Genomic DNA, 18,849 nt, shown 5'->3' on the forward strand with positions numbered 1-18,849 from the left:
AGGAGACGGGCAACTGCACAGGGACATCAAGGGCTGGAGGCAGGCCACGTCTCACTGTGTAGAGGAAACACGAAGGGGGCTCTATCACACTTCATACCACAAATTATGTATTTCTGTGTTTATGGTGAAACATATCCTTGAAAACAAATTTAAGGGGCCAGTGCTATGGCATAGCAGGTAAAGCTGCCACCTGCAGTGCCAGCATCCCATATGGGTGCCGATTCGAGTCTTGGCTGCTCCACTTCTGATCCAGCTCTCCACTATGGCCTGGAAAAGCAGTAGAAGATGGCCCAAGTCCTTGGGTCCCGGCACCTGCATGGGAGACCTGGAAGAAGCTCCTGGTTCTTAGCCTTGGATTGGCTCAACTCCAGCCATTGCAGCCATTTGGGGAGTGAACCATCAGATGGAAGACTCTCTCTGCCTCACTCTCTTTGCCTCTGCCTTTCAAATAAATAAATAAATAAATCTTAAAAGAAAAACAAATTTAAAAAAGGCCTCCATGCCAAGGAAGTTTGGATCTCATAAAAGCAGTTCACAACTGTTGTGTGTCTGCCACATCCTTCCACAGTTCTTTTCTCTGTCAGCAGGACCAAAAGACACTAAGCAAGCTGGCAAGAATTGCAGCAAATCACCTCGAGTATGGTGGCCTCACCCAACCTGTGAGGACCCTCCTCTCTGGACCACCCTTCAGCACCCACTGAGCGGGTGCCCTGGCTGGACTCCACTTCCAGCAACCCCAGCCCTCCTGGGCAGACCAGCCTTGGGCCCCAACAAGCCTCTCTCCTTTGCCCATGTTCCAGTCCCCTCCTTTGCCCCAGGGTTCGTCAGCCCTGTCTAACACACCAGTACGGGGGTGGGAGAAATCCATTCGCCACATGAGTCAGGACGTGCACACCCCTGGGAGGTGCCGATGGGGAGCCACTGCTCATGACCTCTGAGTCACTGCCACAGAGAGGGCCACGCAGTGGGAGTGGCATCGCCCAGGCTGGAGTTCTGGCCTTGCCATTTACTGCTTGGGTAACTTTGGGTGAGACCCTTGACTAGGTAATTCTTGGGAGGTGCCCAGCACATGCTTTGGCACGAGTGTGGGGCATTTTTGTTTCTATGGCATTAGAGCGGCTCCTCCTAGGAGGAGGGGCTCAGGGTTGGGGACAGGACAAAGGTGCTCTTTCCTCTTCCAAGCCTTGATGAAGATGTGAGAAAGAGCCTGCCTCCATGTTGACAGCTGCCAGCTGTCTCCCGCCGCATCTGAGCAGGGAAGGAGGAAGTCCACAATCCTGCTTCCTGATGCCCACGGGAAACCTATCCTCACACAACCCCTCCTCTCATGCAGGAATCATCACCAGCCCCGGTGCTAAGTGTAATAAAGCTAAAGCCATTATCCCCTGCTCTCCCCAGAAAGCCCCACTACAGGAGAAACAAAGCGTCTCCGATTCTATTGTTCACATGTAGCATCACCAATGTGGACATCCAAGCCCATTCAGAGCAGTGGGGTGTGGGGTGGTCCCTCCCCTCTCCACTGGTAACCATAGCAGAGAAGGACAGGGACCCTGCTAGCCACTCTCTTTCCTCACCCTTAACTAGAAGAAGTACGTTCCCCGTCTGTAGATGTAAAAACTTCCTAATCCATGACACCGACACTGGGTTAAGCAGGGACTTGTAACACCCTGAAGCAATATTACCAAGATGGCAAGACCAGAAGAGATACCGCTAAGAACTCAGGATTCTGATTTTTTTGTAAATTAAAACATTTTTTCATTTTATTTGAAAGGTAGAGAAACACAGAGGGAGGTGGAGACAGACAGAGCTCCCATCTATGGCTTTACTCCCCAAAAGCCCACAACACCCGGGCTGGGCCAGACTGAAGCCAGGAGTCCATTCACTTGAGCCATCACCTGCTGCCTCCCTGCATTCACAGGAAGCTGGAACCGGAAATGGAGCCAGGACTTGAACGTAGGCATTCCAGTAGGGGACTCAGGTATCCCAAGGGGTATCTTAGCCACTGAGCCAAATGCCTGTCCCCCTCTTACAGCAGCCATTAGAATCCATTTCTCCAAGGAGCTGAAAGAGTGGGGACAAAGGAAATAAAAGAAATGCTGTATCACACCACAAGGAAAGGGGGGAGAACAGAGTGAGGCAGATGTGTTAACTGCGGCTCTGAGCACTTACTATATGGCAGGTCCCAGGTTCTATGTTCATTTCATGCACACAGCAGCTCATGTGCTACATATTATAACTCCTGCTTAGCAGGTGGGGAAAAGGAGACTTAGATTAAAGAAATTACTTATTATGGGTAGACGCTAACCCCACCTGACCGCTGCCCCAAACCCATCCCACTTACTGGGGTTCCAGCCTTTGTGTTATCCCCTTCCTTGGGTGTGCGTAGGATCTGGGACTTGCCTCCCACTAACAAAATATGGCAGAGGTGATGGAGACCACTCCTGGAACTGTGCTACACTGGATGGGACTTCATCTTGCTAGCAGATCGCTCTGTGCTCCAGGAAGCAAACAGCCACTTTGGGGGAGCACACGTGGCAAAGGAGGCAGGGCAGCCTCCACCTACAGGTGACTTGTGGAACTGCAGGCAGCTGTTGAAGAAGACAGGCTCCAGGCACAGGAAGCTGGGGCCCTCAATCCTACAGCTGCAAGCAGATGATTCTGCCAACACCCGATTCTGGGTAAGCTTTGAGGGATCTACTTCCCAAAATGCAGCTTGGCTGCCGCCTTAACTGCAGACTTGTCAGAGTCCAAACAGAGGACCAGCTCAGCTGTGCCCGACTTCCTGACTCAAACTCTGAGGCCATAACTTGCGTTGTCGGGGGCCAATAACTGTGGCCATTTTTTACTCTGTGAGAGATAACTAATACATAACCCAACTCCCCAAAGGGCTTTTAGCGTCTTCTATTTTGATTTTTTAGTGATGGACAATTCTACACTTGATCTTAGCCAAAAGGTTGAGAAGTGATGTGATGTACAATTCTAAATCGTAACCCAAAGGCATTACTACAGAGCATCTCAGGCTGGGGGCCATCTCAATCCAGTTGTTTTCATGATCTACTGGGGCAGGTATTGGGGTGCAGTGGGTTAGGCACCTCTTGTGATGCCAGCATTCCATATCAGAGCACCAGTTTGAATCCCAGCTACTCCTCTTCTGATCCAGCTTCTTGTTAATGCCCCTGGGAAGGCAGTGGAAGATGACTTCTGTGGGAGACCCAGGAGGTGCTCCAGGCTCCTGCCTTCCACCTGACCCAGCCCTGGCTGTTGCAGCCATTCGGTGGAGTGAACCAGCAGATGGAAGTTCCCTCTCTGACTTCCCTCTCCCTCCATTCACCATGCCTTTCAAATAAATAAAATATTTAAAAAGCAAAATAAAGACATTGCCCCAGTTTCTCTGTGCTAAATCTACTCTTTTGTTGCCTTAAGAAAATTGACTTCTCCCATTTGCCAATTGCAGCTGGAAAAATCCCTGGGCCAGGTTCACTAAGCCAACAAATAATTCTGCTGCCAATTCCTCAATATCTGTATTTGGTCCTCTGTTGATGGTCCCAGAAAAACACCACAGAAGGTAGGGTAAAATGCCACATTTGTTTTTGCTGGCAAACCAGCCATGTCAGCGCCTGATTTTAGTTTCTCCTGCAAATATCCAACTTTAATGAGCCTCTGACATGTCAAGAATAATTTTTTAAATTTTTGATTAGGATGAAATACTTATATTTTATGGGGTGCAGTGCAGGGTTCTAACATATATACATGGATGGCATAAAGCAATCAAGCCAGGCAACTAGCCTGTCTGTTTCCTTATCTTTCTGTTGTGTCTGGAGCCCACCAGCGCCTCTCTGCCAATTCTTTATAGGCTACACAGCGCACTGGTCAAAATGGTGGTTGCCCCTCTGTGCTGTGGAGTCTAGAACTTGTTACTTGCACCTGAGTGTGTTTTGGTGGTATTAGTGATGTTGAGCATCTTTTCATGTACCTGTCGATCATTTGTGTCTTCCTATGAGAAATGCTTTTGGATCTACTGCCCATTTTTAAGTGGATGGAGTTCCTTGTGGGTTCTGGATATTAACCTCTTTTCAGCATTTTCTCCCATGCTGGTCGCTTGGGTCCTCACTCCATTGCTTCTCTCCTCTGCTGTGCAGAAGATTCTGAGTTTGATAGAATCCCATTTGTCTTGTTTTCCTTTTGCTGCCTGACTCTGAGGTCTTATCCAAAAAAAGCATTGCTTTTGCCCATGTCTTGAAGTGTTTCTTTGATGTTTTATTCTGGTGGTTTTATAGTTTCAAGTTTTACATTTAGACCTTTGATCCATTTTGAATTCATTTTTCAGAGGTAGGAGTCAAATTTAAATGTTCAAGGAGAGTATTTCTTTTAAAAATGATTGACTTATTTAATTGCAGGGAGGGGGAGAAAGAGAAATCTATTTGTTGGTTCACTTCCTAAATGCCTGTAATCACTGGAGCTGGACCAGGCTGGAGCCAGGAACCCAGCACTCCATGCAGATCTCCCACGTGTGTGACAGGGACCCAAGTAGGTGAGCCATCGCTGCTGCCCCCAGGGTGCACTTAGCAGGAAGCTGAGATCAGAAGCAGAGCCAGGACTTGAGCCCAGGCCCTCTGACATGAGATGTGGACATCCCAAGTGGTGTCCTGACTGCTGTGCCAGAAGAGCATTTCTTTTTTTTTTTTTTTTTTTTTTTTTGACAGGCAGAGTGGACAGTGAGAGAGAGACAGAGAGAAAGGTCTTCCTTTTTGCCGTTGGTTTACCCTCCAATGGCCGCCGTGGTAGGCGCGCTGCGGCCGGCGCACCGCGCTGATCCGATGGCAGGAACCAGGGGCTTATCCTGGTCTCCCATGGGGTGCAGGGCCCAAGCACTTGGGCCATCCTCCACTGCACTCCCTGGCCACAGCAGAGAGCTGGCCTGGAAGAGGGGCAACCGGGACAGGATCGGTGCCCCGACCGGGACTAGAACCCGGTGTGCCGGCGCTGCAAGGCGGAGGATTAGCCTACTGAGCCGCGGCGCCGGCCAGAAGAGCATTTCTTATGTGGATGCTGATTCCTCCAAACACAACACTAGCCGGAGAAATCTGGATGCATTGAGCCACTGTTCTCCTTATCTTTAGAATTTGTTGAGCAGTGATGTTTTACAATCCAGAGCTCAAAATATCTCTGCTAATTATATCGCAGTCCTCTGAGGCCGTTTAAGATGTTAACCCCAACAATTAAATTAGATTTGCTCCAAGACTGGGAATCTACTTAAAAACCATTCATGTTAGCATGTGTTGCCTTTATCCTGAGACCATGTGATGGGAGAAACCTCCCCACTCCTAGGGTAATGGCTCCACCTGACAGGAGTGGAACTGCCTGCCTGTTTTCAGCTTTTATTTTAGAAAACTTTTCACTGTGTGACCTCACCATGTGCTGCTTGCTAGTGAGGGGAGTCTAGAATACCATCTGGGGGACTTCTCATGGCAACTACCTGAAGCATCTCGTTGGAAAGCTAGAAACCCTAGAAGATGATCAACATTCATTTCTCCACTCTGAAGGACCGAATAAATGACTCCACTCGGCCTAAAGAGACTCCCTGCTCCTGTGTAATTTTTATGGTAGAGAAGAAAGTCCTCCGGGTCTCCTTAGAGGCCAGATAAAATAGTTCTTAAAACCAGCCAATTGGGAGTGGGTGTTCGGCCAGAAATTAAGGTGTTTTGGGAAGTGTGGCAGAGCAGGTTGAGCTCCTGCATCTGCATTGCTGTGCCAGTTGGAATCCCAGCTACTCTAGGCTTAAGATCCAGCTCCCTGCTGATGTGCCTGGGAGGCAGAGGATGTAGTTCAAGTGCTTGGGCCCCCGTTACCCATGTAGGATACAGTCCCTGGCTTTGGCCTGGCCTAACCCCAGCTGTTGCAGGCATTTGGGGAGTAAAACAACAGGTGAAAGGTCTCTCTCTCTCTCTCTCCCACTCATGCCTTTCAAATAAAGTAAATCTTAGGAGAAAAAAAAATGACACCACTTGGGATGCCTGCATTCCACATTGGAGTGTGTAGTTCAAGTCCCAGCTCTTCCACTTCTAAAACAAGTTCCCTGCTAATGCACACCCTGGGAGACAACAGGTGATGGCTCAAGGAGGTGTGCCACCTGTGTGGGACCACCTGTGTGGGGGGTCCGGATTGAATTCTGGGCACCTAGCTTGGGCCTGGCCCATCCCAGACTGTTGTGGGCATTTGAGGAATGAACCAGTAGATGGAAGACCTTTGTCTCTCTGCCTTTCAAATACAAGGAAAATAAAAATTTAAAAGCCAATCAGTTTCATTTTCTGACTGTGTGTGTCGGCATGCAGATTCCTCCATGGTTCTCTCAGCTATTTAGAGCTCTTGATTTTCTTTGTGTTCTGTTTGATTTTGTGCTTTTCTAGTGTATACACTGTCATAGACGCAATTCCAAGAACACAAGTATGCCTTCCTCGCCTTCCCTTCCTCGCCTTCCCTTCCTTTCTTTAGATTTTTGGCAGTAACATCCCTCCAGTCTACTTTACAATCACAGGCTCCGTGCACCTCTACACAAAGAGCTTGACAACTCAAAGGGAGACAGAACAGGGGCAGGGACATCGGGGTGTGGACAGTGATCGGTCTCAAGATGTCAGAGCAAGAGCTCTGCCTTTTCACCCTTACCAGACTGCTCATGTTTTTTTTCCTGCCCCTCTTCTCTCTCAAGATTTTCCCTCATGTCAGGCAAAAAAAAAAAAAAAAAAAAAAACAACAACAAAAAAACAAACAAACCCACAAAAACAAACAAAACAACAACTCACGCCGCATGTTGAGGCCAGTTTGCGGGTGTGACTCACTTACCCAGGTCTGACTCATCCTGGGTAAATGTGTTAGGCAAGGAAGCATCTCACCAGCAAGTTCTGCTCTTCCATCCCAGGCTTCTCACAGCTTCCGACCCCTCAGCAAGCGCCCACCTAGCCGGCTTTCCCTCCGTCACTGACTGCGTTCTGAAGACCCCTGTTTACCTATTCCTTTAAGTTGACTGGGAGCTTTGGAATCACCTGGGCCTGTGGAAGCCCAGGCGATGGGGCCTCACCCCCAGAGCTCCTGACGCCGCAGAGCTGGCAGAAGCCTGAGGATCTGCACTGGGTGCAAATCCCCAGGCAAGGCTGGAACTGCTGTGCTGGTGACCACACCTTGAGGACTGTTGTTTTAGACAATGGCCCTGACTCCCAAGTGCACATTAGGACTCCCTGAGAGACCTTAAACCAAGTCCACCCCAGAGTCCTCCCGGGACTGGAAAGCAGTGCCTTGCGGGGCTGTGCCCCAGGCACTGGGGGGCCCTTAGCATCTCCCCAGGTGGGTGTGATGTGCCACTGTACTGAGAGCAGCTGGGGATGAAGGAAGAGGAGAGTAGGAGGGGGATTTGAAGAGAATGCCCCAACTACAGTCTCCTCTACAGACTTTGGCTTTTATATGAGGTGTGTATACGAGGATACTTTAAAAAAGTTGTAGACAATAGGATTAAAAAATAAATGTATGGAGTGGGCAATTAATGATGCAGTTAACAGGGACATCCACATCCCATGGGGGAGTGCCTGGGTTTGAGTCCCAGTTCTGCTCTTGGTTGCAGCTTCTTGCTGACGCACAGGCTGAAGTACTTGGGTCCCTGGCATCCATACGGGAGAACCTGATTGGGTTCCAGGCTCCTGGTTCAGGCCTGACCCAGCCCGAGCTGTTGCAGGCATCTGGGGACTGAACCAGTGGGTAGAAGCTCTCTTTCTCTCTCTGCTTTCCAAATAAATAAAAGTTAAGAACAAAAAATAACAAGAAGACTGCCTTTTCAAAAGCATTAAAATGTTGAACTTTTTAAACAAAGTTTATTTGGCACAGAATAATTTTGAGGTTCATGTATATGAGGGATCTTCAGAAAGTTCTTGAAAAATGCATATTATGGAGCTGGTGCCGTGGCTCAATAGGCTAATCCTCCACCTTGCAGCGCCGGCACACCGGGTTCTAGTCCCGGTCGGGGCGCCGGATTCCGTCCTGGTTGCCCCTCTTCCAGGCCAGCTCTCTGCTGTGGCCCGGGAGTGCAGTGGAGGATGGCCCAAGTCCTTGGGCCCTGCACCCCATGGGTGACCAGGAGAAGCACCTGGCTCCTGCCTTCGGTTCAGCGCGGTGCGCCTGCTGCAGCACACCGGCCGCGACAGCCATTGGAGGGTGAACCAACGGCAAAGGAAGACCTTTCTCTGTCTCTCTCTCTCTCTCTCTGTCCACTCTGCCTGTCAAAAAAAAAAAAAAAAAAAAAAAAAAAGAAAAACGCATATTATGGAAAAAGTGTGCTTGGATTTTAAATTAAATTTTTTGTGCCCAAAGAAGCATCTTTTAATTCCATTTCCACAAAATTTTCTTTTTTGTTTTCTCGACTGATTTCTTTTTTTTTTTAACTTTTATTTAATGAATATAAATTTCCAAAGTACAGCTTATGGATTACAATGTCTCCCCCCCCCCATAACTTCCCTCCCACCCACAACCCTCCCCTTTCCCGCTCCCTCTCCCCTTCCATTCACATCAAGATTCATTTTCAATTCTCTTTATATACAGAAGATCAGTTTAGTATATATTAGGTAAAGATTTCAACAGTTTGCCCCCACATAACAACACAAAGTGAAAAAATACTGTTGGAGTACTAGTTATAGCATTAAATAACAGTGTACAGCACATTAAACAAAATTTTCAAAGTACCATCATATTTTAATGTTTTGGGAATACATGAAATATTTCAAAAATCCCTACACTATATTAGATGCGCCAAAGTCCCAGACTTTTTTTTTATTCAATAAACATTAAATAATTATAGTAATCATAATAACCAGAAACTGATTTCTGATGGCTATCTCTTGGGGGCTAGAAATCAAAGATGCAACCTTTCATGGGAAGAGGAATGCATTGCTTTCTCTGAGAAATACAAATGTGCAGGATTTGAGCACAGGGGCCTTCACACATAGCAGAGAAATCATGCTTATGATTCTCCAAATCTGTGGGAGACCTTGGATTTGGACTGGAAACCAGTTCTGGGCCCAACAGGCCAAACCAAAATAGAATTTAATCACAGTAACTGAGCCCTGGTTGACAGCAGGAGACGCAGCCGCGGATGGTCTCAGCTTCAGCCAATTGACTGGCTGATGGGCTCAGCTGCAGCCAGTTCAATTGTTTTCTCTGCCTCCCTTCCATTTTTCTGCAGATGCTGTCCGAGCACATTACTGGTGGGAATCCTCGGAGCCTGCTGTGGTTCTGCTTCACAAATTGTTGGGTTGCTTAAACAGACCACAACATTTAATTGGCCTAAGGAATTCTCCTTTCATCAGCGTAGTCAGCAGGATCAGAAGCAGGGCTCCAGAGACGACCCAGTCCCCATGAACACTGGGTAACCAGGTGAGGAGGCTGCTGAACCCATGGTGCACGTGGCTTTCTGCTGCATTGGAGTATCGTGCATAAGTTCTCAAGCATTCCGAAGCTCTGCGGCTTTGCGTTTTGAGCTATCTGAGCTTGTTGGAACCAATTTTTTTGGACCAGACTGGATCAGACAGGAGCTTAACTGGGTTCAGCAGGAAGAGCACTGGGCCCTTTAGAGAGACCTAAGGTGTCTGGCTGGGTCAGACAAGAAAAAGATGACCAGGGTTCAGTAGGTTGGTGAGGTTACTGGGAGACGGCATCGTGGTTGCATCTGGTTCCCAGGAGTGGAGAACTCCACCCTGGGCGGGTGAGTTTGTGCTGTCACTAAGGGCCACACTGCACTCAAATGACCTTGGGGAGTAGCGTGGCTGTCAGGCAAACTGGACGGGGGTCAGCATCGGGACCTTCTCCCTTTGGAACTCTAACCAACTTTATAAGAATTTCCAGAACCTATATTTTACAAAGCATTTTTTTCCCCAGAAAAAATGGATAAACCTTCCCAGAAATCGTTGAGAATTACATTGGCTGCAATGAGGGGTTTTGGTTTTTGCAAGATTGTTTCTGTGTTGGGTACATTAGGAGCAAAGATTCCAATGAAAGTCAATGAGCAAGTGAAGGGCGGGGGCCCTTCACGCCCTTGCTGAAATGAGTGATGCTCGAGGAGAGTAGGCACTGTCCCAGAGCGAGTGCTTTCGCAGACGGAGGAACACACGGAGGTATACACGGAGGTGCCCTTAGGAGAATGGAGGCTGGTGGGTAACAAGGTCGGCGGGGTGTGATGAAGTCGTCGTCTCTTGATAAGCATGAATTTCCAGGGAACTGATGCCTCTTTGGAGATCTAGGGAACTCAGAAAGCCTGGCCCTGTTTACCTGTTGGTGATTAAGATATTAAAGTGACATATATTGGGGTGGTGTTTCCTGAACTCTTTCCATGGGTGGTGTGGCTTAATAAGAAACTCAAGGCTAATTAAGAGCGAGTAGACCAGGTGAATGGAAAATGGGATGAAAACGTATGCATGAACTTGTCGGGATCCCTAGATGGCCAAGAGTCACATTCCGATCAAGCGGTAGGTGGGTGTGGAATGTTTGAGCCATTTTTAAGTAAGTTAGAATACTACAACTTGTTACAGGATAAATGTGATCCTTACTAGTGACGGATTTGTCAGTTACTCTTGTTAACGAGGGTAGGATCCTAGAAATTGTTCTGCGGTCAGAACTGCTGTTCTTCGCTGTCACTGAGAAAGTGTGGACTGTGGTTTGACTGGAAAGCATCGATTCACGCATGAGAAGTTGGTTGAGGCTAACAGTCAATGAATGGCATTTAACATGGTTCTGGCGATCTGGAGTATGTCCAGCATATTCTCAGGCTCAGGGAGGTAATGACAAAGGAAGCAGAGATCCCTTACAGAGTGCTATAAGGAACACATGCACACATATGTGCAATATAAGTAATCAGGGGTTGGAGCATGGGAGGGAGGGACGGTAAGGTGGGAAGTACCACTGTGTTCCTAAATCTGGATATATGAAATACACGAAACTTGTATTTATATATATGTATATATAAATATAAAAAAACTATGTACAGTTAGTAATTATATTAAGTGCTAAGAGGAAAAAGAGGGTTGTCCATTCACTAGAATTTTCAAATTGATCAATGGTTACTTTGAACTTCCTGAATTAGCTTTTTCGTTGTTGATTTTTGTACCAAGTATGGTGCTGGTCTTACAGTTCAATGTCTGATAATAAACAAAACCTGCTGGTGGTACATGTCATTTTTAATTCAGTCTTGAGAAGCAAGGTAGAACTGGGGTCTGTGAGTAGCCATGGGAAGGGGTGTAGTATGAGACGGTGTTTCTAAAAGTTGTGAAATGTTGTCATCCACGAAATACTGATTCATTGCTTCCTAGGTTATCACCAGAAATCACCATTACTAGGAATTTTAGAATTCTCATGTGGTAATTAAAACTGGAAACAATCCCCTAGGCAAGGAATAAAATGTTTTTTGGTGAGTAAAGCTGTAGGGTACGGAGGATGTGTTCTTTTAGGAAAAGAGTAATTTTCCAGCCTAGAGAATGGTTGCTGTAAAATGAGAGAGGAAAAGTATGGGACAACTACTGCTAGCATACAAGAAGTTTGCAGGAAGTTGTGAAAGGAAGCTATGTTATCGAGCTGCCTAAAATTAAAGGAAATTCTAAGTTTTTCTACTTGAGCATTAAAATAAAAATTATGACTCCTCAAAATCAGAACTTTGTTCCCTATATTAAAACAACAAGATTTTCTTAGGGAATTGATTCCCCCTTCCTTTTTTTTCTGGTAAGGATTTATTTATTTATTTGAAAGGCAGAGCAAAAGAGAGGAGGAAGGGAGGGAGCGAGGGAGGGAGAGAGAGAGAGAGAGAGAGAGAGAGAGAAGTCTTCTATCCACTGGTTCACTCCCCAGATGGCCGCAATGGCCAGACCTGAACTGATCTGAAGCCAGGAATCAGGAGATTCTTCCTGGTCTCCCACATGGGTGCAGGGGCCCAAGGACTTGGGCCATCTTCTAATGTTTTTCCAGGCCATAGCAGAGAGCTGGATAGAAGATGGAGCAGCCAGGTGTCGAACCAGCGCCCATATGGGATGGCGGCATTGCAGGCAGCAGCTTCACCTGCTACACCGCAGTGCCGGCCCCCTGATCTGCTCTCAGCAGGACATAGTTTCATCAGATCTTCTGATTACTCAGGGAAACCCAGTGCTCTATTGGAGAGCTGGGATTTTTCTTGCCCCCATGTGGCTTTTTGTGCTTACCTTTTTGAGATGTACAGTCTGAATGAACTCCTTAGGTGGGTCCATATCTAATTGTCTATGGTGGATGGTGCTACATGCTCAAGATAGAGAAACAAAGCTAGTATTTGAAAGGGAGTGAACCCAGTGTTAAGCATGGACTCACACAGGGCCTGGATGGCCATCTGGTCTTTTCTTCAGTCTCTAGAGCTTCCACTGTTGAAAGTTCTGTGTTCCGTGATTCATCATGAAGTGACAAAATGAAACAAATCATGGGAAAATAAGGCATGCCAGCTGCTATACCAAAACCCTAGAGTGATCTGTTACCAGTTTGGGGCTTGTCAAGCCTGAAATCCTGGGAAGGCAATTGATACTTCAGGTCGGGGCTCAGCGACTAAGATGCTGCCTGGGATACCCACACCCCATATCAGAGTTCCTGGGCTCAAGTCCCAGCTCCACTTCCCAATCCAGCTTCCTGCTAATGCAGCGGGTGTTGGTTCAAGTACTTGGGTCCCCTGCCACCCAAAAGAAGACCTGGATTGAGTTCCAGGCTCCTGATTTCAGCCTGGGACAGCTCTGGCTGTTGCAGGCATTTGAGGAGTGAACCAGGGGATAGAAGATCTCCCCCTTCCCCGACTGGGACTAGAACCCGGTGTGCCGGCGCCGCAAGGCGGAGGATTAGCCTATTGAGCCGCGGCGCTGGCCCTAAAATGTTATTTAAAATTTCCCTTCTGAGATATAACTGGAGAAATCTCAGTGACAGAAGAGAAAACCACTTTATCAGGTGAATTGTGAGACGGTTAAACAGGTGCTGTGATCACAGGGGCATTGCCATTGCCCCATCATCCCCAGCATTAAAGACTGACAGGACAGAGAGCATTTGGAAATTGGCAAGGTCACTGCATTGCCTTGGCGAAAGCTACTCTCATGAGTACTAATGGATGAAATTGTTACTGAAGGGTCTGTATCTTTAATAATAGAACCTTTATGTATCTCCTATTTCCTAAATCCTGACTCGACTAAATACTGCAGGGCCTGGACACACTGCCCAAGGCAGACTTTCACCAGGTCAAGGAAGCTCTTTGTGATCCACCAACTGAGGAAAACCAGATCTTTTGCCATCTGGGGTCTGAAGACCAGGTCTTCTAGAAGTGCAGTCAGAGAAGGATTGCCCTTTGAACCCCACTGGAAGGAACAATACCAAATTCTTACTGACCATACTGCTGTAAGGTTTCAGGGCCTTGGGGCTTGGATTCATACACCAAGAGATTTTCAGATTTATACAGAAGTAAGTGATATCTTACATGTGGACAGCTCTCCCCAAGGCATTGGAATAAGATTCCTATTGTAATGATGCTTTTGCTCGTCCCCCCACCTCCATCTTTACTTATGTCTCTTGCACTGGAGAAAGCTGTCACCAGACTTTTAGACTCTTCTAAACATTTGTTTTTACTCCCCAGTTTAATAACTAGGTTATGGGTTGTTAGCTGCATTCAATTACACTTTGTGCTGGGCATAGATAAATGCATTGGTGATTATAGGGACTTAGTTTAAAAAATTAATGAACAGACTCTTGGGTTAAATGGAAGGATACCTGGGGCGGGTGTTGTGGTCCAGTGGGTTAAGTCACCAATGGCAATGCCAGCCTATGAACACCAGTTCAAACCCCTGCTGATCCACTTCTGATTCAGCTCTCTGCTAATACTCCTGGATTTATTGTGGCCATTTGGGAATCAGCAGATGGAAGATCTTTCTGTCTCTCCCTCTGTTTCTGTAACTCCCTTTTAAATAAATAAATAACCCCCACACACACTCCAAATAAAAATGGACTTTTCATGTGGCTCATTCTTTGATCATTCAATTTTGCTTTTTGCTTTCTGGAGACCCTGGCTAGCAAGCAACCTCCAAACTCCTACTATTGTTCTCCAAATAGTAATAACAATCGTCTCCTTGGTGTGCAAATAGAAATAGATCCATCTTTATATGCTCAAAGTCTGGAATGTCTGCATCCAGTGTTCTGCTGAATGCTAATGCTTTTGGCTGGAAGAATGAGAACTCCAGGAAATGAGTGATCATGAGAACATGGGAACCCACGATGGGCCTTGGAGGCCAGACACCCAGGGGCTCACAGAGCGGTGCTGAAGCCCTCATTTGGCAAGGGCCTGACCAAGAGTGGGGAATGGTCAAAAATTAGAGAAGACTGTGGATCTGGATGGGCACCTGCACAGACCAAACCCACCTGGAGTTTAACCACAGTAATGTGCTTTGCTTGGCTGCAGGAGGCCCTATAGCTGGTTAGCAAAGCTGCAACCAAATGATAGACTAAACTGTTGCCAGATTCCTACTCCCCATTTTTTTTTCTCCAGTCTATTTGCTATCTAATCAGGTTTGTTTTCCTGCCCTTGCCCTTGACATACAGTAAGTACATCCTCCTCCAAATATTTACCAACTTTAACTGAATCTTGTTGCCTTATTTCAGAGGAAATAAATATTTTCTCTAAGTTTTTAATCATAATGATGCCACTTGTTGTAGCCTGTTCATACCTACTCCCAATTCTCTTCCTCAGATGTAAACACTTTCTATGCCACCCATTTTGTTTACTCTCACATTTTAAATGTACCTCTAAGAAAAGTTATTTATTTGAAAGCATGAAAAGTTGATGTGTACTACTAGCAGGTTTTGCTCATTATCAGGCATTGAACTTTATGACCAGCACTACACTTAGTACAAAAATCAACACAACACAACAAAAAAAAGCTAACACAAGGAGTTTAGAACAACCATTGATCTGTTTGCAAATAGATGTTTTATTTTGCAAAGGAGAACACGATGGAGGCTGCTGCAAATACAGAAAGGAGCCTGACAAGCAGTCAAGGCATTAGCAAGGATGCTTCTTGCCTATAAGCTCTGCAATGAGAAGACAGCAGGCGCTGGTTAAAGTATTCTTGCTGAGTGTTTTTTAAAAGAGATACTTCAATTCTCAACATTTGCAATGTTTGCAACTACACTAAATGCTAGTTTTATTAGTCTCCCTTTCCCCATACATTTATAACTGGCAGAGTTTTAATGTTTTGACAAATTTTTTAAGGTCACAGAACAATCACCATTTCTCGCTTTGCACACTTTTAGCTTGCACAGTCATGTCCGTGTTCACACTACTGTGCCAAATGGGTTCTGCTTGTCAAGGAAATAGAGAAGTCCCTTGTTTCCTCTCTTTCCCCTATACCTGCCTGCCCTCTGCTGGAGGTGCCAGAGATGAGTGAGACCGTGCAGATCGGCGAGCTCCCCAAAGGTGGTTCTCAGGCTTTTATTACTCTCCTCCTCCCTACCCCTTCACTCTGCCCTGAAGGGTTGCGTCCATAGCAAGGATGCTCTCACTCTCGCTGAGCCTGGTCATTATACCCACATTGTGGAGAAGACTGGTCCATTAAGCAACTGCATCCAGTAACTAAATTCTCTTAATTGAATTTTGTGCTCTGTGTAACCTGATACAAACCTATTATTGGAAGGGACATTGGAATTTATTTAGTTCAATTGCTGGCCAGTGCCAACTTTCACTGCACAACTAAATTTTTTTTTCCCTCTAGGTTGGAAGTGGGAACTCAAAGATCATCTTTAAGCTTAGGCTGGAGTTTTGACTTATGACAAATTCCACCTGACTCTTTGTTCACTTGTCCCATTTCTACAATGTCCTCATTCGCTGGTCAATGACTTCCAGAAATGTTTGTGATTATTAGCCACATAAAGACACATATGAAGGGCTGTGGTATTTTCATATCTTCCCCAAATGTCCAGATCCACTTCACCATTTGAGTTCTAAGATACTGTATTAATTTCCTCTCTCGCTGTACCTCTACACCCCTGACAAGGTTTACATGCCTGAATAATGCAACATAATATTAATATTAATATTCACCCAGCTGATTAGCACAGACAGGTTCACAAGAAGTTCTCAATAAATGTTACATGCTGTATAAAGTGTTTTATTTCCTTAATGGAAGCAGCCACGGTTATTACATGGCAACAATAAGAGGAGTTTGGGTGCAGGCAGATTGTGTATCAATCCACAATGTCACAGAAGCTGTAAAGAGACCCCTTTGCTCGAAAGAGCAGAGATTATAGAATACTGGGGAATGGGAACTTTTACAATTGTATCTGCCTATCTCATATTTTTGTTATAAGAATATGCATGTATCAGAGTACTTAAGAAAATCTCATGGAAACATGAAATGAACAGATGAATTCATTTGGGTGCAAAAATTGAAATCCAAGCATGAGTTTCTTATAAAATGCATTTCCCATGAAATTTTTTGAAATGTTTATTTGTAAGGTTTACCAGGAGAGAAGATGGAGGCGGGGAGAGAGAAAGAGAAAGAGAGAAAGGAAGAAAGAAAGAGAAAGAGGAAGGTACTTTCATCTGGTGATTCACTCCCCAGATGACCACAGCAGCCAAGGCTGGGCCAGGCTGAAGCCAGGAGCTTCATTCCGGTCTCCCGTGTGGGTGGCAGGGGCTCAAGCAGTTGGGATATATCCACTTTTAAGTTGAATTATTGTGGTTTTCTTTTTGCTATTTATTTGTTTGAATTCCTTATATAGTCTGCCTATTAACCCCTTGTCCAAATATTAGCTTGCAAACGTTTCTTTCCAGTTTCTCGGTTGTCTCTTCACTCTGCTGACGGTGCAGAACCTCTTTCATTTGATGACATTCCATTTGTCTGTGTTTTCTTTTGTTCCGTGTGGATTTGGGATTCGATCCGAAATCATTCCAACAACCTGAGCATTTCCCCTGTGCTTCCTTGTTGTAATGTTTCAGGTCTTACGTTTAGAGCTGTGACTTATCTCAAGGTAACTGTTGAACATGGAGATGGCGGTCTGGTCTCATTTCCTGCATATGTGTATCTAATTTCTCCAGAGCTATTTATTGAAAAACTGTCTTCCTCCTCCGCCAATGCATATGCTTTGGCTAAGATCAGTTGGCTATAGAGACATGGGTTTACTTCTAGGATCTCTGTTACTCCATTGTATGTCTCCTTCTATACTAATACCCATGCTGTTTTATTTCTGTAGCTTTTTTTTTTTTTTTTAAGATTATTTGAAAGGTGGAGGGATGGGGGGAGAGAGATCTTTCATCTGCTAGTTTACTCTCCAAATGGCCTCAATGCTGCGTCTGGGCCAGGCTGAAGCCAGGAGCTTGGATAGCAAGGCCCATCAGATGCTGCTTTCCTAGGTGCATCAGCAAGGAGCTGGATCAGAAGCAAAGCAGCCAGGACTCAGATCGGTGCTCTGAAATGGATGCTGGCACCGTGGGCAGCAGCTTATCCACTGCCCCTGTCCCTGCTGTAGCCTTGAAGTGTAAGATCAGGTAGTGCAATGCCCCCTTTTTGTTCTTTTTATTCCAGATTGTTTTAGCTATTCAAGGTCTTTTGTAGTTCCGTGAAATTTTAGTATTTTTTTTTTTGTTCTAGTTCTGTGAAAAATCCCTGGTATTTTTGTAGGGATCGCATTCAGTCTGTGAATTGCTTTGGGTGGTGTAGACCTTTTAACGATAATCTATGAACACAGGATGTCTTTCCCTTTCTGTATGCCCTCTCCAATCTCTTTCATCAATGTTTTATAGCTTTCATTATAGACATATTTCTCATCTTGGGTTAAATTTATTCATAGGATTTTTTTTTTTTTGGTGTGTGTGTGTATGTGGCTATTTGAAATGGAATTGCTTTCTTGATTTCTTTATTGGTTATTTCACTGTTGGTGTATAACAATGCTATTGATTTTTATATGTTGAGTTTGTGTCCTGCAACTTTGCTGAATTTGTTTAACAGTTAAGAGTTTTGGTGGCATCTGTGGGTTTTCTACAACTAAGATCATGTCCTCTCTGGACAGTGATGATTTTTTATTTTCTGAACAGTTTCTTTTATAAATTAGGAAACCATATTGTTTCTGTTTCCCTTTGAACTTATATTTTCATTGTAGTTTTTTTAAATTATTATTTACTTGACATATAGAGTTAGACAGTGAGAGGCAGAGAGAAAGGTCTTCCTTCTGTTGGTTCACCCCCGAAATGGCTGCTACGGCTGGCGCTGTGTCGATCCGAAGCCAGGAGCCAGGTGCTTCCTCCTGGTCTCCCATGCGGGTGCAGGGCCCAAGGACTTGGGCCATCCTCCACTGCCTTCCCGGGCCACAGCAGAGAGCCAGACTCGAAGAGGAGCAACCAGGACTAGAACCCGATGCCCATATGGGATGCTGGCGCTGCAGGTGGAGGATTAACCAAGTGAGCCACGGCAACAGCCCCTTTCATTGTAGTTTACCCACAGAACTCTGTTCTTGTTGAAAAAATTTAAAGAAAATTTATTGTCTATCATACTTATGTGCAACAAGAAATACATATATGCTGACATTTAAAATTTCCGTTTCCTATATTCCTGTGTGTGTGTGTGTGTGTGAGTTTATCTGAATGTTTTCTGGATGAGTGATTTATTAGTAAATAATTGAAAATAACAAATGTATTAAATTTGATTATTAAATATAAATAAAATATTACTGGGACTCTGGGTGGAAATTTCAAAAAGTTCATGAAAAATGCAATTAAAAGATAATTTTAGGGGCTGAAGTTTGGCTTGGTGATCAGGATGCCACTTGGGGTGCCTGCAT

This window comes from Lepus europaeus, chromosome 1 (genome assembly GCF_033115175.1).
Source record: "Lepus europaeus isolate LE1 chromosome 1, mLepTim1.pri, whole genome shotgun sequence".
Classification (NCBI taxonomy): domain Eukaryota; kingdom Metazoa; phylum Chordata; class Mammalia; order Lagomorpha; family Leporidae; genus Lepus; species Lepus europaeus.